The following is a 23,315-nucleotide window of genomic DNA, read 5'->3' on the forward strand; positions in this document are numbered from 1 at the left end:
CCTATACTTTCCTCCAAATCATTTATGTATATCACAAACAACAGTGTTCCCAGCACGGATCCCTGTGGAACACCACTGGTGACACGTCTCCATTTTGAGAAACTCCCTTCCACTGCTACTCTCTGTCTCCTGTTGCCCAGCCAGTTCTTTATCCATCTAGCTAGTACACCCTGGACCCCATGCGACTTCACTTTCTCCATCAGCCTACCATGGGGAACCTTATCAAACGCCTTACTGAAGTCCATGTATATGACATCTACAGCCCTTCCCTCATCAATCAACTTTGTCACTTCCTCAAAGAATTCTATTAAGTTGGTAAGACATGACCTTCCCTGCACAAAACCATGTTGCCTATCACTGATAAGCCCATTTTCTTCCAAATGGGAATAGATCCTATCCCTCAGTATCTTCTCCAGCAGCTTCCCTACCACTGACGTCAGGCTCACCGGTCGATAATTACCTGGATTTTCCCTGCTACCCTTCTTAAACAAGGGGACAACATTAGCAATTCTCCAGTCCTCCGGGACCTCACCCGTGTTTAAGGATGCTGCAAAGATATCTGTTAAGGCCCCAGCTATTTCCTCTCTCGCTTCCCTCAGTAACCTGGGATAGATCCCATCCGGACCTGGGGACTTGTCCACCTTAATGCCTTTTAGAATACCCAACACTTCCTCCCTCCTTATGCCGACTTGACCTAGAGTAATCAAACATCTGTCCCTAACCTCAACATCCATCATGTCCCTCTCCTCGGTGAATACCGATGCAAAGTACTCGTTTAGAATCTCACCCATTTTCTCTGACTCCACGCATAACTTTCCTCCTTTGTCCTTGAGTGGGCCAATCCTTTCTCTAGTTACCCTCTTGCTCCTTATATATGAATAAAAGGCTTTGGGATTTTCCTTAACCCTGTTTGCTAAAGATATTTCATGACCCCTTTTAGCCCTCTTAATTCCTCGTTTCAGATTGGTCCTACATTCCCGATATTCTTTCAAAGTTTCGGTCTTTCTTCAGCCTCCTAGACCTTATGTATGCTTCCTTTTTCCTCTTAGCTAGTCTCACAATTTCACCTGTCATCCATGGTTCCCTAATCTTGCCATTTCTATCCCTCATTTTCACAGGAACATGTCTCTCCTGCACGCTAATCAACCTCTCTTTAAAAGCCTCCCACATATCAAATGTGGATTTACCTTCAAACAGCTGCTCCCAATCTACATTCCCCAGCTCCTGCCGAATTTTGGTATAGTTGGCCTTCCCCCAATATAGCACTCTTCCTTTAGGACCACTCTCGTCTTTGTCCATGAGTATTCTAAAACTTATGGAATTGTGATCACTATTCCCAAAGTAGTCTCTTGCTGAAACTTCAACCACCTGGCCGGGTTCATTCCCCAACACCAGGTCCAGTATGGCCCCTTCCCGAGTTGGACTATTTACAACTGCTCTAGAAAACCCTCCTGGATGCTCCTTACAAATTCTGCTCCATCTAGACCTCTAACACTAAGTGAATCCCAGTCAATGTTGGGAAAATTAAAATCTCCTATCACCACCACCCTGTTGCTCCTCCATCTTTCCATAATCTGTTTACATATTTGTACCTCTATCTCACGCTCGCTGTTGGGAGGCCTGTAGTACAGCCCCAACATTGTTACCGTACCCTTCCTATTTCTGAGTTCTGCCCATATTGCCTCACTGCTCGAGTCCTCCATAGTGCCCTCCTTCAGCACAGCTGTGATATCCTCTTTGACCAGTATTGCAACTCCTCCACCCCTTTTACCTCCCTCTCTATCCCGCCTGAAGCATCGATATCCTGGGATATTTAGTTGCCAATCATGCCCTTCCCTCAACCAAGTCTCAGTAATAGCAATAACATCATACTCCCAGGTACTAATCCAAGCCCTAAGTTCATCTGCCTTACCTGCTACACTTCTTGCATTAAAACAAATGCACCTCAGACCACCAGTCCCTTTGCGTTCATCATCTGCTCCCTGTCTACTCTTTCACTTAGTCACACTGATTTCATTATCTAGTTCCTTACAGGCTTTAGTTACTACCTCCTTACTGTCCACTGAACTCCTCATTTGGTTTCCAACCCCCTGCCACATTAGTTTAAACCCTCCCCAACAGTGTTAGCAAAAGCACTCCCAAGGACATTGGTTCCAGTCCGGCCCAGGTGTAGACCGTCCAATTTGTAATAGTCCCACCTCCCCCAGAACCGGTCCCAATGTCCCAAAAATCTGAACCCCTCCCTCCTGCACCATCTCTCAAGCCACGCATTCATCCTGACTATTTTTCATTTCTACTCTGACTATCACGTGGCACTGGTAGCAATCCTGAGATTACTACGTCTGAGGTCCTACTTTTTAACTTGGCTCCTAACTCCCTAAATTCTGCTTGTCGGACCTCATCCCGTTTTTTACCTATATGTTGTAGGTACATCTACACTGCTGTTAGGAAGGGAGTTCCAGGATTTTGACAAAATGACAGTGAAGGAATGACATATTTACAAGTCAGAATAATAGGTGGCTTGGGGGAAATCTTGCAGGTGGCGTTCCCATGCATTTGCTGCCTTTGTCCTTCTAGGTGTTAGAGGTTGTGGGTTTGGAAGGTGCTGTCAAACGAGCCTTGGCGAGTTGCTACAGTGCATCTTGTAGATGGTACACACTGCTGCCACTGTGCATCAGTGGTGGAAGAAGTGAAAGTTTAAGGTGTTGGATGGGGAGCCGATCAAGTGGTCTGCTTTGTCCTGGATGGGTTTGAGCTTCTTGAGTGTTGTTGGAGCTGCAGCCATCCAGGCAAGTGGAGAGTATTCCATCAGACTCCTGACTTGTGTCTTTATAGATAGTGCACAGTTTTTGGGAAGTCAGGAGGTGGATTATTCACTGTAGAATTCCCAGCCTCTGACCTGCTCTTGTAGCCACAGTATTTATATTGCTTGTCCAGTTAAGTTTCTGGTCAATTGTAATGCCGCAAGATGTAGATGGTGGGGTATTCAGTGATGGTAATGCCATTGAAGGTCAAGGGGAGATGGTCGGATTCTCTCTTGAAGGAGATGGTCATTGCCGGTACTTGTGTGGCGTAAATGTTACATGCCACTTATCGGCCCAAGCCTGAGTGCTCTCCAGGTCTTGCTGCATGCAGGCACAGACTGCTTCAGTATCTGAGGAGTTGTGAATGGTGCCGAACACTGTACAATCATCAGCGAACATTTACACTTCTGCCTTATGCTGGAGGGAAAATCATGAACACAACAGCTGAAGTGGTTGAGCCTCGGGCATTACCCTGAGGAACTCCTGCAGTGATGCTCTGGCTGAGTTGATTGCCTCCCAAAAACCAAAACCATCTTCCTTTGTGCTCGGTAAGACTCCAACCAGTGTAGAGTTTTCCTTCTTATTCCCATTGACTTCAATTTTGCTAGGGCTCCTTGATATCACACTCAGTCAAATGTTGCCTTGATCAAAGAATCATAGAATCATAAAAGTTTACAGCATGGAAGAAGACCATTTGGCCAATCGTGTCCACACTGGCCGAAAAGTAGCCATCCAGCTTAATCACACTTTCCCGCTCTTAGTCTGAAGCCTTCTGGATTACGGCACTTCAAGTGCATATCTGAGTACTTTTTAAATGGTATGCCTCTACCACCCATTTAGGCAGTGAGTTCCAGATTCCCACCACCCTCTGGGTAAAAATAATTTCCCTCAAATTCCCATCTTTACCTCCTACCTCTTATGCTAAATCTACGCCCCCTGGTTATGGACCCCTCAACCAAGGGGGATATGGCCTTCCTCTCCACTTTATCTAGACTCCTCATAATTTTATGCACTTCAAATAGGTCTCCCCTCAGCTCCTCTGTTCCTAAGCGAACAACCCTATCCTAACCAATCTTTCCTCATAACTAAAATTCTCCAGTCCAGGCAACATCCTCGTAAATCTCCTCTGTACCCTCTCTAGTGCAATTACATCTTTCCTATAGTGACCAGAACTGCATGCAGTACTCCAGCTTGGCCTAACTAGTGTTTCATACAGTTCCAGCATAACCTCCCATCTCTTTTACTCCAAGCCTCGGCTAATACAGGCAAGAATCCCGTATGCCTTCTTGACCACTGTTACGACCAGGTGAGAAAGAGGTTTAAGGTTCCCTTTCAGCCTCACCTGCTCTTACTGTAACAGGGTTTAATTTTAAACACACCATGTTTTTAACTCCCCCTTGGTGAATCCTTGTTCACTGCTTTCCAATTATAAAGCAAAGAAACCAGCACAAACAGGCTTTCTTAGATTTAAAGAAGAAAAGTTGAAATTTATTAAACTTAAACTTAAACTCCAATTCGGTTAACACCGACGGATACACGTCACACCCCACACTAGCATGCATACGTGATACACACACGCAAATAGAGCAGGAAAGAGTAGAAGAAAAATAAAGTGGAAAGATTTGAGGCAATATCTGAAGAGTTATTGTTACGGGTCTTCGAGCTCACTGTAGAGTCCTTGATTGTGGGTAGATCTTGCTTTTCGTTGGGGCCCAGTATTCTTCTTAAATTTTGTTCGCTGTAGGAGACTTTTCTCTCTTGGGATTCATGTGTCTTCAGTGGATTCAGAGCCTTGTGAGAAAGAGATGGGAGCAGACAGGAGAGAGATCTTTTAAGTCCAGGAGCAAACAGCTTTCTGCCCAAATTGTTTGTACAAATTCAAGAAACTCAGGTTGCCCTGCAGGTTAGTCATGTGACTAGCCGGTTTGACCATGTCCGTTTGTGTATTCGGCTATCTTAGCAGTCAACCTGGAATGTGAGCTCCCCTACCTTCAACGTCTGGTGATCAAAAGTCCATTGTGGGTTGAATGTGTCAGGAAATGGCTGCTTTGTCCATCCAAACACTGTCTGTTAATATGCAAATGTCTTTTCCAGCCACGGCTGATCTGTTTAACAAGTCCTTTCTTAACTCCAGTAACAGTTTAAAATCAATGTGCATGACAAAATTAATGTGCTTCATTCTTGGCAGGTGGGGGCCTAGCATGACAGCACTTTATCTAATTGTCCCTCTGTTCCTCTATACTTCTCAGTATCCTACCATTTATTGTGTAGTCCCTTGCCTTGTTAGCCTTCCCCAAATACATTATCTCTCATTTCTCCAGATTAAAATCCATTTGCCACTGTTCCGCCCACCTGACTAGTCATAGAGTCATAGAGAGATACAGCACTGAAACAGGCCCTTCAGCCCACCGAGTCTGTGCCGACCAACAACCACTGAAGGTCCATTGATAGCTCCCTGCAGTTTACAGCTTTCTTCTTTATTATCAACCACATGGTCAATTTTTGTGTTGTCTGCAAACTTCTTAGTCATACCTCCTACATTCAAGTCCAAATTATGGATATATACCACAAAAAGCAAGGGACATAATACTGAGCCCTGCGAAACCCCACTGAAAAAATCCATTCAGGCACACACAAACACCCATCGACCATTACCCTTTTTTATCTTTGAATATAGAACTAGGGGGCACAGTTTCAAATTAAGGAGTCTCCCATTTAAGATGGAAATGAGGAGGAATTTCTTCTCTCAGAGGATTGTTCGTGTTTGGAATTTTCTTTCCCAGCAAGCAATGGAAGCTAAGCCATTGAATATATTCAAGGCTGAGTAAGACAGATTTTTGATTGACAAGGGAGTCAAGAGTTATGGGGAGCAGGCAGGAAAGTGGAGTTAAGGCTACAATCAGCCATGATCTTATTGAATGGCGGAGCAGGCTCAAAGAGCCAAATGGCCTACTCCTGCTCCCATTTCTTATGTTATTATGTTCCTGCCTCTGTGCCAAATTTGGATCCAACTTGCCACTTTGTCTTGGATCCGTGGGCTTTTATTTTTGTGACCAGTATGCCATGGGACCTTATCAAAAGCCTTGCTAAAATCCATATAGACTACATGAAATTCACTAGCCTCATCGACTGTCCTTGTTACCGCCACAAAAAATTCAATCATGTTAGTCAGACACGACCTTCCCTTAACAAATCCATGCTGACTGTCTGTGTCTTTCTAAATGAAATAAACAATGGTACAAAGACGGCTGTCCTCCAGTCCTCTGGCAGCACACCTGTAGCCAGACAGGATTAGAAAATGGCCCGAGCCTCCATTATTTCTTCTCGTGATTCCCAGAACAACCTAGGATACATTTTGTTTGGGCCTGGGGATTTATCCACTTTCAAAGATGTTAAATCTCATAATACTTCCTCTCACTATGTTAATTTCATCTAATATTTCACAATCCTCCTCCTTGATTGCTGTGTCTGTATTGTCACTCTCCTTGGTGAAAACAGACGTAAAGTATTCATTAAGAACGATACCAACATCCTCTGCCTCCACACACAGGTTATCCTTATGGTCTCTAATAGGCCCAGCTTTTTCTTTAGTTATCCTCTTGGTCTTTATGTATTCATAAAACATCCTTGTGTTTTTCTTGATTTTACTTGCCAGTATTTTTCCATGCCCTCTCTTTGCTTTCCTAATTGCTTTTTTAATTCCACCTCTACGCTTTTTATACTCCTCTTGGCTTTCTGCAGTATTGAACCCTCTATCTATCATAAGCTTCCCTTTTTTCTTTATCCTCTCCATTAGGCCCGTTGACAACCAGGGCCCTAGATAGATTAGTCCTAACCCTTTTTTTAAGGGAGGTTACTTGTTCTCACCCTCACTATCTCTTCCCCGCAATTAGCCGTGCAATGGACAGCCCTATCGCCACAAGGGAAACATGGCACGAGCAAACGTGCGGGTTCGTTCCGGGGGAGGGGGTGCGGGTGGCCTAGTTAAAAGACACTTAGTGCCTGAACGACGGACCTGGCATCGGGAAGGTGCCCACTGAGGGCCACCCTTCTGTCCTTGCAGCCTCACCCCCTGCGAGATCCCTCCCTCTCGGACCTACCTGAGGCCTGGCTCCAGTGACACTCCTCAGCCTCCACTGCGTGCACCTCCACGGTGGCGCTGTAGCTGCCAGCCTCTGATTGGCCGGCAACTCTCCAAAGTGGGACTTCTGGCGATGGGGTCCCAGATCCTGTGGAAGGCCCACCCCTGTCCACTTAAGTGCCTGATTGACACTATATTAGGCAGGTCTTCTGGAGAAGAGGCGATGCAGAGATCTCAGCGTCACTTTTTCCGGATGTCAAGACCCCCGCTGCCAGAATAAAATTCTCCCCATGTACCTGGACAACTTTCCACACTGTCGGGTAGATACCAGTGTTGTAACTTGTACTGGAACAGCTTGATTAGGGGTGTGGATAGTTCTGGAGCGAAAGTTTCCTGTTGCAGATGGACCATTGCCCTCATGACTGCCCAGTTTTGAACTGCTAGATCTGTTCAGAATCTACCCCATTTAGCACAGTGGGTAGTGCCACACAACACGATGGATGTTATCCTCAGTGTGACAGCATTTTCTGTCTAAATTTCAGATTTCCAGCATCTGCGGTATTTTGTATTAGGGTTCTGTTTGTTTCTTGGGCACACGACAAATTTAGCCAGGTTTCTAGGCAGATGAAGACACTCTCTCTGGAACAAATGGCTCATATGTAAAGTAGTCTAAAGCACAAAGCCAGAAATATCTGAAGTGAAAAATACTAAAGCATCCCAATAACAAAGCAGCATTAACAAATTTGGGTTCAACTATGAATGGTACAATTACAGAATCCCCTTCAGCTGTTTGTTGGGTATTGAAGCTAGGTCTGTGTTATTCAGATAGCCGAGACATCGAGAAATTGTTGATTGGAGTTGTATAGTTCTTGAAATCTATTTGAAGTAATCCACCAGTAGAAGGTTTCAAGTCAGATATATTGGCCCAGATATTGGGTCATATATATATATAGAGAGAGCATCTGTTTTGTAGGCGCAGCCTCCTAAATCCCCAAAATGGCGGGCAGGAAGCATGTGTGAACTTGCGACTGGAAATGCTCCGTCGACTATATTGGGTAAAGAAGAGCATGAGGCATCCTTTACCTACACCTAAAGCAAACATTAGGCCCTTTGTATATGAAAATAAGCTGTTTGCACTGAGGGAAACCAACCCTACAGATTTCTTGCAGAAAAATGGTAAGTAATTTACCTGTAGACCACCATTCCATATCGTCCTCCTCAGCCTTCCTGGTCTCTTCGGCCTCATGATGCCTCACATCCTAACCCTGACCCTAATCTCCAATTGCCCCAATGCCACCCACCCACAAGATCCCCGACATCCAGGCCCTGACCCCAAACCCTGATCTCTCTCCCCAGCTCCCAAAAGAACCCCAACCTTCTGGTTCCCCAATATCCTTCCTTCCTCCCCACACCAACCCACCCCTAGCCAACAATCATTCCCCGTCCCCCTCCCCCTCATAAAGGCCCATGGTTTATCCCCCTCCCCCAGCTTGAGGCTAGTGGCCTCCTCCTGCAGAGCAACTGATGTGGGAGTGAATTCCGAGGCCGAGTATCCAGGGCTCCTCGAGCCCTATTCATGCATTGGTTAAATCCCCTGCTAATGGAGGGGAACGGGTAGGAGGGAGAATGTGTGCTCCCAAATTTCTAGGCCATTGTTTTGTTTGTTACAGATGGTTTGTGATAAAAAAGCAATTCGGTATTCTGAGAGTCAGAAAGGTCAGCTTGTACTCCAAGGGTTAAGTGTAGTCCAGGCATGCCACCAGGAAGTCCTGTACAAACAAAGGAAATCAAATGCTTTCTTGGGAGAAATTTGTACCACAGCTATTTTAATTGCTGCTCTTGATGCACAAGTGTGATAAAACCTGGGAACTGGCTCATACTGCCCCAGTGCATTGTTGCCCTAGATGCTGGTGCCTGTCCTGGGCTTTCTGTTCATAGCAGAGTGACCACTTCTGCCAGCTAGACCAGGCAGTCTACAATGAAAATGTAAAGTAAACAGGACCAAGCCATTATTAGTTTGACTTGGCTGAACCTCCTGCATTCACAGGGTGGCCTCTCCTTTATTACAGAGCAGGAAGCAAACAACACAGTAATACTCAGCAATATTCTCTTAAAGGTGCTAGAATCACATCCTGCAGCAGTCTCACAAAGTGACCCTTGCAATTAGCATTCCAACCCTATAAATAACCTCTGATGAGACAGGAGTCAGAGCAGTTTTTTATGGTAAACTGTGGGTTACTAAACATTTCTGAGTGAATTCACTCCTCCTGGTTTACTCATGATACTGCTGTTTTCAGTTGCTGGGAAGTTTCTTGCACACAGTGGGCCAGCCAATGAATGTGGAGCGGCATAAACCCTTTAAATCCTATGACTTACAAATGGAATTCCAGTTAATCACCTGAACTAGAACTAGGAAGGGTAAGCTACCTGGTCACTTACCAAATTGCTGTAGGTTTGGGTGTTACTAAGTGAGAAAAGTCATCTGCAAGGACTCGTGGCAAGAAACCGGGTAGGATAGTGTAGTGTAATAAAAGCAAAATACTGCGGATGCTGGAAATCTGAAATAAAAACAAGAAATGCTGGAAATACTCAGCAGGTCTGGCAGCATCTGTGGAGAGAGAAGCAGAGTTAACGTTTCAGGTCAGTGTCCCTTCTTCAGAAATATTAGAAATGTAAAAGGTTATAAGCAGGTAAAGCAGGGGTGGGGCAAGAGGTAACAAAGGAGAAGGTGTAGATAGGACAAGGTCACAGAATAGCTGACCAGAAGGTCATGGAGCAAAGGCAAACAATATGTTAATGGTGTGTTGAAAGACAAAGCATTAGTACAGATAGGGTGTTAACGGACTGATAATTGAACAGCCGTAAGTACAAACATGAAAAAAACAGTGGGTAAGCAAACTGAACAAACTAAGATGAAATAAAATAAAATAAACACAAAAAAATTTTTTAAAGGAAAAAGAAATAATAACTAAAAATAAAAGTAAAATGGGGGGCCCGTCATGCTCTGAAATTATTGAAATCGATGTTCAGTCTGGCAGGCTGTAGTGTGCCTAATCAGTAAATGAGATGCTGTACCTCAAGCTTGCGTTGATGTTCACTGGAACACTGCAGCAATCCCAGGACAGAGATGTGAGCATGAGAGCATGGGGGAGTGTTGAAATGGCAAGCAACCGGAAGCTCGGGGTCCTGCTTGCAGACCGAGCGGAGGTGTTCCACAAAACGGTCACCCAGTCTGCGTTTGGTCTCCCCAATGTAGAGGAGACCACATTGTGAGCAGCGAATACAGTATACTACACTGAAAGAAGTACAAGTAAATCTCTGCTTCACCTGAAAGGACTGTTTGTGGCCTGGAATAGTGAGGAGAGAGGAGGTAAATGTGCAGGTATTACACCTCCTGCGATTGCAGGGGAAGGTGCCATGGGAAGGGGACAAGGTGGTGGGGATAATGGAGGAGTGGACCAGGCTGTCACAGAGGGAACGATCCCTTCGGAATGCTGACAGGGGAAGAAGGGGAAGATGTGCTTAGTAGTGGCATCACACTGGAGGTGGTGGAAATGGCGGAGGATGATCCTTTGGATGTGGATGCTGATGGGGTGGAAAGTGAGGACAAGGGGAACTCACTTCCCAAATATCCTTACATGTTTCTCCAGTCCCACAATGTGGGTGACTCTTAACTGCCCACTGAAATGAACTAGCAAACCTTGCAGTTGTGTCAAATTACTACAAAAAAGGATAAGATGAATAAAACCGGACCATCTTCTTGACAAAGGGACACCCAGTACTGTTGTTCCTGCAAAGCCCTCCTCACTAGCACCTGGTGCCAAAATGGAGAGAGCTGTCTCACAGATTAATCAAGTAAAAGCCTGATCATACTCACAGAATCGCATCTATCAGCCAACATCCCAGACTCCTCCATCACCTTGTGGTTTATATAGTCGGGCAGGAGTCCTCAACATTGACTCCAGACATCATGACATCTCATGGCTTCAGGGTAAGGAAACCTCTTGTTGATTATCATCTACTGTCCTCCCTCAGCTGATGAATCAGTACTTTTCCATGTTAAATGCCACTTGGAGGAAACAGATAGGGTAGCAAGGGCACATATTCTACTCTGTGTGGGAGCCTTCAATGTCCATCACCAAAAGTACCTCAGTAGTATCACAACTAACCGAGCTGAAGGAGTCTTTAAGAACATAGACTGTCAGTCTGGGCTTGCATAGTGGTGATGAGAGAACCAACTCAAGAAAATAACCTCACCAATCTAAATGACACAGATGTATCTCTCCATGGCAGTATCAGAAATAAGAACATAAAAGCTAGGAGCATCAGTAGGCCATACAGACCCTTGAGCCTTCTTCACCATTCAATAAGCTCGTAGCTCATTTTTGACCTCAACTTCACTTCACACCCAATCCCCATGTCCCCTGATTTCCTTAAAGTCTAAAAGTCTAGCGAACTCAGCCTTGAATCTAGTCAACGATTGAGCATCCACAACCCTCTGGGGTGGAGAATGCCAAAGATTCACAACCCTTTTAGTGAAGAAACTTCTCTTCATCTCAGTCCTAAATGGCCAACTCCTGAGCTTGAGACTATGCCCCCTAGTTGTAGGCTCCCCAGCCAGGAGAAACAACCTCTCAGCATCTACCCTGTTAAGCCCTTTCAGAATCTTAAATGTTTTAATGAGATCACCTCTCATTCTTCTACACTCCAGAGTATAAGCCCATTCTTCTCATTCCCTCCTCATAGAACAGCCTGCTCATCCCAAGAATCAATCTAGTAAACTTTTGTTGCAACTCCTCTAAGGCAACTATATCTTTCCTTAGATACGAAGACCAAAACTGTACACAGTACTCCAGTTGTGGCCTCACCAAAGCCCTGTACTATTACAGCAAGACTTCCTTACTTTTTAACTCCAACTGTAAAGGCCAACATACCATTTGCCTTCCTAATTGCTTGCTGTACCTGCATGTTAACGTTCTTTACTTCGCATACAAGGACACCCAAATCCCTCTGAACGTCAACATTTAATGGTTTCTCACCATTTAAAAAAATGTTCTGTTTTCTATTCTTCCAAACAAAGTGTATCACCTCATATTTTCTCACATCTGCTCCATCTGCCACCTTCTTGACCAGTCCTGCCACATCCAGTTGTGAATGGAGAGGGGCAAGTAAGCAACAAATGGCAGTGACAGAGTCCATGAACATCCCCATCTGCAATAATGGCAAGGTCCAGCATGTGAGTGCAAAAGACAGGCTGATGCATTTGCAACCATCTTCTTCAAGCAGTGCCGAGTGGATGATCCTTCATGGCCTCTTCCTGAGATCCCCACCATCACAGATGCCAGTCTTCTGCCAAGACAATTCACTCCACATGCTGTCAATAAACGGCTGAATGCACTGAATACAGCAGAGGCTATGGATCCCTACAACTTCCCCACTGTAGTGCTGAAGACTTGTGCTCCAGAACGAACCACACCTCTAGCCAAGCTGTTCCAGTACAGCTATAACCCAGCAATGTGAAAAATGGTCCAGGTATGTCTTTGCCATAAAAAAGCAGGACAAATCCAACCCTGCAAATTATCACTCCATCAGTCTACTCTCAATCATCAGCAAAGTGATGGAAAGTGTGTTCAATAGTGATATCAAGTGGCACTTACTCACCAATAACATGCTCATTATTGCTTAGTTGGGTTCTGCCACAGCCAGTCCGTTCCACACCTCATTACAGTCAAAATCCAAATATGGACAAAGAGCTGAATGCCAGAGGTTAGGTGACATTGACAGCCGGTGACATTGACTGGTAGGTGTCATACCTATCACCAAAAGCAAGATGGTTGTGGTTGTTGGAAGGCAATCATCTCAGCCCCAGGCCATAATTGCAGGAGCTTGATTGGCACCCTATCCACCATCTTCAACATTCACTTCCTTCACCACCAATGCACCCTGGCTGCAGTGTGCATCATCTAAAATATGCACTGCAGCAAATAACTAAGGTTTCTCCAACAGCACCTTCCAAACTTGCAACGTCTACCAACTGGAAAGACAAGGGCAGCAGACGCATGGTAACACCATGACCTCCAAGTCACACACCATTCTGACTTCGAAATATATCACCTTATCTTCATCGTTGCTGGGTCAAAATACTGGAACTCCCTCCCTAACAGCACTGTGGGTATACCTTCATCACACAGAATGTACCAGTTCTAGAAGGCCCACCACAACTTTCTTGGGGGCAACTGGAGGTGGGAAATAAATGTTGTCCTTGCTAGTGATGCCCATGTCCCAAGAAAGACTAAATAACACAGAAGGCACATAATTTAAAGACTGAAAACAAATGCTCATGTGTCCACCAAAAGAAATCTGATTAGGATTAAGTATCTTAAAGCAGGCAGCTCCTGTAAGCCACCAGTCTAGGATATGACAAGGGAGTCAAAGGTTATAGAGTCATAGAGTTATACAGCACAGAAACAGGCCCTTCAGCCCATCGTGTCTGTGCTGGCCAGCAAGCATCTAACTATTCTAATCCCATTTTCCGGCCCTTGGCCCGTAGCCTTGTATGCTATGGCATTTCAAATGCTCAAGTAAATACTTCTTAAATGTTGTGAGGGTTCCTGCCTCCATCACATCTTCAGGCAGTGCATTCCAGATTGCAAGCACCCTCTGAGTGAAAAAAAATTTCCTCAAATCCCCTCTAAACCTTCTGTCCCTTACCTTAAATCTATGCCCCCTGGTTTTTGACCCCTCCGCTAAGGGAAAAAGTTTCTTCCTATCTAACCTATCAATGCCCCTCATAATTTTGTATACCTGAATCATGTCCCCCCCTCAGCCTTCTCTGCTCCAAGGAAAACAGCCCTAGCCTTTTCAGTCTCTCTTCGTAGCTGAAATGCTCCAGCCCAGGCAACATCCTGGTGAATCTCCTCTGTACCCTCTCCAGGGCAATCACATCCTTCCTATAGTGTGATGCCCAGAACTGTACACAGTACTCCAGCTGTGGCCTGACTAGCGTTTTATACAGCTCCATCATAACCTCCCTGCTCTTATATTCTATGCCTCAGCTAATAAAGGCAAGTATCCCATATGCTTTCCGAGCCACCTTATCTACCTGTGCTGCTGCCTTCAGTGATCTATGGACAAGTACACCAAGGTCCCTCTGGCCCTCTGTACTTCCTAGGGTCCTACCATCCATTTAATATTCCCTTGCCTTGTTCGTCCTCCCAAAATGAATCATTCTTCAAGCTTCTCAGGATTAAATTCTATTTGCCACTGCTCCGCCCATCTTACCAGCCCATCTATATCATCCTGTAATCTAAGGCTTTCCTCCTCACTATTTACGACACCATCAATTTTCGTGTCATCTGCGAACTTACTGATCATACCTATATTTACGTCTAAATCATTAATGTACACTACAAACCGCAAGGGTCCCAGCACCAATCCCTGTGGTACACCACTGGTCACAGGCTTCCACTCGCAAAACAACCCTCGACCATCCCCTCTGCCTCCTGCCACTAAGCCAATTTTGGATCCACTTTGCCAAATTGCCCTGGATCCTATGGGCTCTTACCTTCTTGGCCAATCTCCCATGTGCGGGACCTTATCAAAAGCCTCACTGAAGTCCATGTAGACTACATCAACTGCTTTACCCTCATCTACACATCTAGTCACCGCCTCGAAAAATTCAATCAAGTTAGTTAGACACGATCTCCCCCAAAAAGGACATGCTGACTATTCCTGATTAATCCCTGCCTCTCCAAGTGGGGATTAATCCTGTCCCTCAGAATGTTTTCCAATAGTTTCCCTACCACTGATTTGAGACTCACTGGCCTGCAATTACCTGGTTTATCCCTGCTACCCGTCTTGAATAATTATGGGGGGGGTGGGGGGGCAGGAGAAAAGTGGAGTTAAAAACACAATCAGATCAGCCATGATCTTATTGAACGGCGGAGCAGGCTCGAGGGGCCGAAAGCCCTACCCCTGCTCCTATTTCTTATGTCCTTAACTGACTCACATGGAAGGCTCAAACAGTGCACAGCCCAAAGATGTGTGGGGTTACCAGAAACCCAACAGGCCTCCGCTGAAACCCTAAAGCTGGAGAACATATTGTTTCCACAATATTCCTAAAATGCAAATAAGACAAATGGGGAAACTCATCTGCGCAAATCATGTGACCCATTAATTAAAGAACCAGATTAGTAATTTAAGGGGGCCTCACCTCATACTGCTGCAGAAACACACCTGTGGTGCACTGTCTTCATTTCCCATCGGTGGAACAGGCCTTAGGTGATAAGCTGCAGGGACAAAGCTGTGGTTTACTACAAAGGGCTGACAGGTTCCAAGTCACATATCTAAAACAAAGCACAAGCATTTAAGGGGCAGCACTGTGCCAACATCCAAACACTGAATAACAGAAGAAATACTCGTCATGTACTTAATTTTAAGTGTCTATGCTTCATTGATTTCACATCAACAGGAATCCAGCCTATGATGGTAGAAGATGGTGTGACGGAAACCACACCTGTCAAAATGAAACATATTAATTTCATCATATGGAACATTATTTTTGAACTGTTACTGGACATTGAACATAACTTGTTTTAAAAAGACCACAGAACAGTGACTGAAAACATGGCTGCACATTTGCATTCTAAAAGACCATTAGTTGCATGGAGAGACAATGGGAGTACTCCCTGATTCAATTAGCCAGATGAGTTTTGTCAATAGTGATGATCAAGAGACATTGAGAGTCATCGAATGTGTAAGAGGCAGCATTCCACCCCACCGCCCCCCACCCCCCCCCCACCCCCACCACCACTGAGCCCATGACTAGCCCACTGGCCAATCTGGGGCTTATTGAATTGTGCCTGACACAGAAAGGAAAGAGACTGCAATTGAGCTTCAAGAAGAAGCACTCCCTCTGTCTGTGTGTATCTCTCTCTCTCACTCTATGTTCCAGGGACCCACGGAAGTAACTTAAACCTCAAGACAGAAGACCAACGAAAAAAGTTTGAAAGTGTGCACTAGGCCCCGATGCAAGACTTAACTTAAATCAAAGACTTTGCATCCAAGCCATAACCCGTAACAGAATTCCATCTACTGCTTTAAACTTTCGCCCCTTAATTCTTTCTCCTCCTCTGTATTTATTTGCATGTATGTTTATCGAGTAAGCATGCTCACGTGATCGTGTCGCGTATTATGAGTAGTTTTAACTAATTTAGAGTTTTAAGGTTAATAAACTTACACCTTTCTTGTTTAAACCTGGGAAAACCTGTCTGGTTGATTTCTTAAAAATGCAATTAGAGAGCAGTGAGCAAGGACTCACTGAGGGGAAACTAAAAACAGTGTTTTAAAAGTTGCCAAGAGGGGAGCCCTAGACCCCTTCCTCATCTGGTTGTAGCAATGGTATTTGGAAATCTGACCCGAAAAAGCATGGAACATGATGATTTGTGCATGGTATAGATATAGTTTGCTCCTTTAAAGAATGGTGCAATTGTAGTACTGGTTGCTGCATCTGTCTTACATTGCTGGTACCACTACTTCCTACATTTTCACTCTTTTACTCTGGCATTGTTTCACCATTCTCATCATTTGAGATGTATGTTGAGGCCTCTCTCCAGAGTGAAAATATAAAGCATTCAATAGATAACGTTATCTTTGAAATTCTGGAAGATCAAGCGTACCATAAGGCTCAGTACCTACATGTGAAGCACTGCTTTAAAACACCAAACTTTTTTTAAATATATATTTATGGTTGTAACTTAAGCTTCATTACATTTTGTTCTTTTTCTTTGTGGTTTACACATGGGTGTCATGAGCCGTCAGCACCTAGGGTAGCCATGATCTCCCTGGTGCCATCTTTTCACTCTTCATTCTCAATCAGATAAAGATGGCACAGGTAATTACTTTAAATGTACGCAATGTAAGAGCAGGCATTGACCGGCATAATTCTGCATTGTTAGTCTCACAACACGCCTACATTACAATACTAAAAATGTCCTTTTGGTTCATACAAGGGACAACATTGTGCTAAAGAGATGGTTGGCAAAATGGACACAGTCAGTTAACACTCTTAGCTCTGGCAAAGTTAGTTATTTTATAGAATTATATTGCACTTGCATGCTACTGCTATTGGGCAAAGGGATAAGTCTGCTGAGTTATGTATCTATGACTTCCTTGATACACTTGTGGACAGCAGACTGGCTGACACTGCAAACATCTAGTCTGGAAGCAGCCTGGCACATTAACATTGATGATTCCACTCCCTTTGTTAGCCATGGGCAGTACTATATAGATGCTATGTACTGATGTCTTTGAGAAGGGGATGACACAGCACTGTGACAGGTTCCTTGCTAAGCCTCAATCTCCTTAGGCACATCTCTATTATCATAACCGGGTTATGTAGATGCATCTGGCACAAGAGGCCTGCTGTAGAGCAAAACACAGGAACTTTACAGTACTTCATATGTGTTAACTAACATCAGAGGCATTTCATTGCTGCACTTGCTGACTTCTGTATCAAGTCCTGTGCCACTGAATTATTAAATACAGTCTTTATAGTGGCCAGAAATATCAAGTGTGGGAAGAAAATTTCAATTATTTACCTTTCAAATGAAACATTAAGCCGTTGGCCTGTCTGCTCTCTTGGGTGGGTGTAAAAGATCCCATGGCACTATTTTGAAGAAGAACAGGCTGGCCAATATTGATCTCTTAACCAGCATCACTAAAACAGATTATCTGGTCATTATTTGAGGGAGCTTACTGTGTGCAAATTGGCTATCCTGTTTCCTGTATTACAACAGTGACCACACTTCAAAAGTACCTCATTGGCGTAAAGTACTTTGGGATATCCTGAGGCTGTGACTATGTAAATGCAAGTCTTTATTTTTAATGCCAGTTCTAGATATGGGAGATAAATGCATTCCACCAGTGATGTATTTCCATAGTAATGTGGGATCAAGTCCCTCTTAAATATCTAAGTGCTAATTTCCTTCTCTGGGCCCCTTGTAGATGTCCAGTTGGGGGTTTCCACTGAGTGTTCCTGGCCTAAGCCATTTCCGTGGCTGGGTACCTTCCTAGCCCAGGCCTTTCCCCTGGTCTGAAGGGTATGCAGATGGCATTGGGAGTTTTTAGCTGCTGCTAAAGAGGTCCTAATATTATTGTGGGTGGACAAAAATTCAATGCTCCTTCCATCTTTGCTCTGTCCACAGAATCTCCACAGATCCTCTGGTCAAGGCAGAATTCCCAGCGCAATTCTCTCTGCCGAGTTTTTTTGGGGTACCCCTCTATTTGAGTGTCCCATACTCAAATCAAGTGGAAAGTAAGGTGAGTGGGCTCTGATTGCACCCCAAACTCGCTCATATTTCCATGTTGGAACTCTGCAGGTCACTTCCCCCATTTCTTCTTTGCTGCTTCTGCGACCGTGCAGTATGCAAACATTATATTGCACTCCCAACATTGCTGCCCACTAACACCCAATAACTATTGGTCTAATGGTTTACACTGAGAGCAATGTCCAGACTATACGGTTTTTAGGCAACATTTATCAATATATGGCTGCAACTTTGCTGACATAAAAGCATTCTTTGTGTGTTAAATGTGAAAAGAAAAGAGCAAATGACGCTGTTATGTTTTTGTGTTTCTTACTCTAGGTAATTTTCTCTAGTTCAAATGTCCATCAAAAGGCAGCCAATCAGTGCCATGACCCAGAATGCACCACAATGTAGGTAATTTGTAGTGATACCAGGGATCAAAGAGAAAGTCTTTGTTATTGAATTTCTGCTATTGATTGTAACATATACTCTCACGAAGTCTACTTCAGCACCAGGCAGCAGTAGAATAAACACTTCATTGGATCATTGCATAAGGTACAAACTATCAAATTAACTTATAAATTAATAAGTACACAGAAGCAATAACATACTGCAGATTTATAGTAGTTACAAGTTTAATTATCCCTCTAGGAAAGATAGAAAATAACGAACAGTTGCATCTACTGCAGTAAACTATGATGGAAGCACAAGATTGCTGAATATTAGTTGTTTGTTGCTAACTGTTCGTGCTGAATCTATGTCCTCTCTATGGCTTAACTGATAACTGCAATCTGACTTAATGCTTTTCGCTTTAGATCTCATTAAACCCAGTTCACATGTTATTGCAATATACCGTCATGGTTATGAGGATAACCTACAAGAAACATATTTAATTTAATCTAACAATGAAAATCTGCTTACAGCTGTACAATGTTAAAGATGGTAATAATATCATCTGCTGGAGAAACAATTTTGTCCAAAATTCCAGCATAAAAATATGAAGTAATGTTGGAGTGAAGACATTTATAAACAATTATCTTGAGTATGACTTCTTAAAATTACATTGCCCACAGTAAATCTCCGCCCAAAAAAACCTTGGAGGGATTAAAGTTGCACTGTCTAGGGTTAATACAGAATGAAAATACTGAACGTATCGGGAATGATTTGACAACTTGAACTCTTAATGTGGCCCAGTGCCCACTTGGAACCTCCTTCCCTTCCATCTATGCCCTTTTCAGAATTACAGCTCTATGCATTTTACAGGCTAGGAAATGTTACTGGAGGTGTGATTCAACGCAGTTCCTTCTCCTCTTGCTTTCCTGCAACAAGAACAAAGGAACATTATTAGTAACTGGGCTATGCCCATAACTGATGCAATAACACAATGTAGCATCATTTAAGTTGGGATGCATCCAGGCATTTTGTGGCCCAGTGTGTTACAGCATTCATGGAGTGACTCACAAACAAACTATTGTTTGGGACGGTGGTCTTTGAGGGAAAAAAAGTTATTATTGACACCAGTGTCTCCATAGGCAGTTCATGACATGAAGTTCATGATCACGACAAAATATGTTCATGTGTAAAATTTTCCTCACGGTCGTAGAAAAGTTGCATTCAAATGAGAAAACAACAAAGGAGCTGTAGTATTTGGTCAAGATACTGGATCAAGGAGACATAATCCTCCAACACTTCATCCCAGAATGAATGTGCAAAATCCTAAAAAGGTTTCAATAATTGTCTTCAGTGCAGCATGATTTGAGACAACTTATAAGCCCTAATCTTGGAACTTCTTCATGGAACAAGTGGAGCCTGTGTGTTTGATTTGTGGTGTACCATATTTCATAACAAAGAAAAATGGCAGGTAAAGTAAGTCTGTGCTGGTAGAAGGCACCAGTCTCATGGTAATATGTTAATTGTATTTATTGGGTCTTACACAAAATTACTCAGTCTTCAGATGAACTCTGCTCCTGGCACTCATCTTGTTTGTGTAACCTGAGCGTGTATCAATACAATTTTACATGGAATTCTTTAAAGTCTAGTTTTGGAACAAATATTCCAGTGTTTTTTGCCAACAAACATTGATATTTTCTTGCCTTTTACTCTCAGCATTATTTCTGTGGATGGCACCAAGTCTGTATAAGATCATTTTCTCCTCACAAGATTGTTCCAGTATTATTGTTTGTTGCTGCAATTGAAGTCACAACCAAGTGCAGTGCTAAGGATGGGAATTCCTTTAAGGATTTTACCCACATTCCACTTTAAGAAAGAAAGTTTAGTTCATAAGAGGACACCATATGGGTGTGCCATATCTAAGTGGGGGCCTCATTTATACACCCTGATACTCCTACCTGTTTTCACTGTCACTGCTTAACTAAAGAGGCTGGGCTATTCTATCTGCTCCAGGCTAACCTATAGACAATTTCTACCACAGGGCCAGCTCTTCCCATAGCAGTGAAGGCTAAACTTTAATGTTAGCAAATTGTTCCAAGTCACAGCAGGGCACATCTGCTAATCTGCATCCATAAATCTGTCAGGAAAGTGACTAATGCTATTTGCAAAGGGGAATGCCTTCATTGCTTCCCTGATCTAAAAGAGATATGAGCTAGACATGGACACAGAACTTTAAACAAGAGGCAGGGCTGACAAGAGTCCAGGAAGCAATAAATGACACGCATGTTGCAGAAGACCATTTTTTTCATATGACTTTGCCACATGTGACCATCAGAACTCCTCATGTTAACCCCATCGCCAACATGAAGATAGAGGGCTTTCATTCAACGAACGTTGACAGGACGAGGGTGAAATTGGTCTCAGGAGATAGCATAAAATGGGCAGGAGCGAATTCGCATCCTAATTTACACACTGCGTGACTTTCTTTTCCATTAAAGGTGGAGTACACAATAGGCTATTGGTTCACTATCGCCCATTTTGTGCTATCCCCAAGACCAATTTCATCAACCTACCCTCTCTGCTGTCTCTTTGAAAAGGCGGAATTTATCAGGGTTGGAGATCAATGTGTCTAACAGTTTATGACAATAGCACCTGCAGTGTAACTGTTAAGAAAGAAAGACTTCCATTTATATAGTGCCTTTCAGGACCACAGGACATCTCAGCCAATGAAGTACTTTTGAATTGTAGTCACTGTTATAATATAGGAAACACAATAGCCAATTTGCACACAGCATTCTCCCACAAACAGCAATGTGATAATGACCAGATAATCTGTTTGTGTGAGGTCGATTGAGGGATACATATTTGCCAGGACGATAGAGATATCTCCCCTGCTCTTCTTCGAAATAGTGCCATAGGATCTTTAACATCCACCTGAGAGAGCAGACAGGGCCTTGGTTTGACATCTCATCTGAAAGACGTTCACCACCATCTACAAACCTTTTTCCTCCAACAGGAAAATCAAGTCCAACAACAAGGCTGTCATTAAGAGATTGGAAATCATTTGCAAAATTCAATGTCTAGAATCATTGGAATGCAATTCTCTCTTTTCCTATTGTATGGTTACTGAGGGATACACAAATTGTGCATGTGTGAACCACTGCACATGCTTCATGTGACCGACAAAACCCACAGGTACTAAGTTATGAGATAGTGTAACTGGCCTCTGCAAGATGACATTGCATATTGAGACTCAGCATTGGAACAGCCAATATGACCTGACTGGTGTACAGCAGGAACATTCAAACTACAATTAACCAACCTTAGAAAGGTATAGAATGCAAAATATGTTGAAATCTAAATAGATCATTTGAGTAGTAAAACCTAGTCCTGATCATTTTTAACATCCAGTTAAATTAAATTCTGCTTTCATACAGAGACAAACAAAATGAATTAACAAGCACAGAAAAGAAATGGAGTGAAATCTGGAATAGAAATAGAAAATACTGGAAATACAAACAGCTCCATAAGCAAGAAAGACAGGTTAACATGCTGGTACAGAGTCTTCATTGGAGCAGGACAAGTTTTGGTTGGATTGGAATCTGCAAACCTGATTGTTGTCTTCTACTTCTTATTTCAGATTTCCAGCATCTGCACTATTTTGCTCTGGCATTCACCGGAGGATAAAATTAAAAAGTTGTTCTCCTTCAACTTTTTGTTTTCTTTCAGTTGTGTAAAGGAACTTGATTCCCCCCTCGCACCCACATCCCCCCCCACCGCCCACCCCCCCCCCCCCCCGTTTCCAATACTTCAATGGTTCTGCATCTGTTCTCCTTACAGTTGCTGATAAACCTGATGCATATGTTAACAACAATAACAGCTTGCATTTATATATCACCTTTCTTCTTTCTCTCTCTTTCTTTGGCCTTCTTCTCTCGAGAGACAATGGGTAAGCGCCTCGAGGTGGTCAGTGGTTGGTGGAGAATCACCTTTCGTACAGTAAAAATGTACCAAGGCGCTTCACAGGAGAATACCCTTTTCCCTTTTTGTTTGTGTTTCAATGAACCTATGTTTCTGGAACCTCACTGGAAAAAATGCTTTGTGCTAAAATTTATAAAATTGTTGTCTTTCACATATTATATAATCTATACAAATCAGCCTCTTTATGCTGTTAATGCACTACATTTCTCATTACCTTTCTTAAGCAGCAAATGATACCACATCTATTTCGATTAGTTATATTTTTCTTTAGATAAATATTTGACATATTTTCCAGTTTGTCCATACGATGGTCAATTGGTGCATTGGCTGTGCATTGTAGCTCTAAAGACGCATTTTATATTTTCAGTACAGTGGAATCATGATAATTGTAATGTTATCTTGCCAAGAAATGTTCTGTTTGGATCAGGATTTGCAGGTCTTTAAGATTATGAAAGGGTTTAGTAAGGTAGACATAGAGAAGATGTTTCTAGTTGTGGGGGAGACCAGAACTAGGGGCTATAAATATAAGACAGTCACTAATAAATCCAACAGGGAATTCAGGAGAAACTTCTTTACCCAGTAGTGGTAAGAAAGTAGAACTCACTACCACAAGGGTAGTTGAGACAACTAGCAAGGGAAAGCTGGATAAACGCATGATTAGAAAGGAGTAAAAGGATATGGTGATGGGGTTAGATGAAGTAGGGTGGAAGGAGGCTTGTGTGAAACAGAAACACCAGCATGGACCTGTTTTTT

The 23,315-nt window shown here is 43.3% G+C and overlaps 1 protein-coding gene across 2 annotated transcripts in view; it reads left to right on the forward strand.

The window, feature by feature from the left end:
- rbbp8l (retinoblastoma binding protein 8-like) overlaps positions 1-23,315 on the forward strand; it is a 248,093-nt gene that overhangs the window by 38,271 nt on the left and 186,507 nt on the right. For both annotated transcript variants that reach the window (XM_068048838.1, XM_068048837.1), the window contains exon 2: positions 18,531-18,601. The gene's annotated coding sequence lies outside the window, so the exon portion shown is untranslated. The remainder of the gene's footprint in view (positions 1-18,530; positions 18,602-23,315) is intronic.

Source organism: Heterodontus francisci, chromosome 16 (assembly GCF_036365525.1).
Source record: "Heterodontus francisci isolate sHetFra1 chromosome 16, sHetFra1.hap1, whole genome shotgun sequence".
Lineage (NCBI taxonomy): Eukaryota > Metazoa > Chordata > Chondrichthyes > Heterodontiformes > Heterodontidae > Heterodontus > Heterodontus francisci.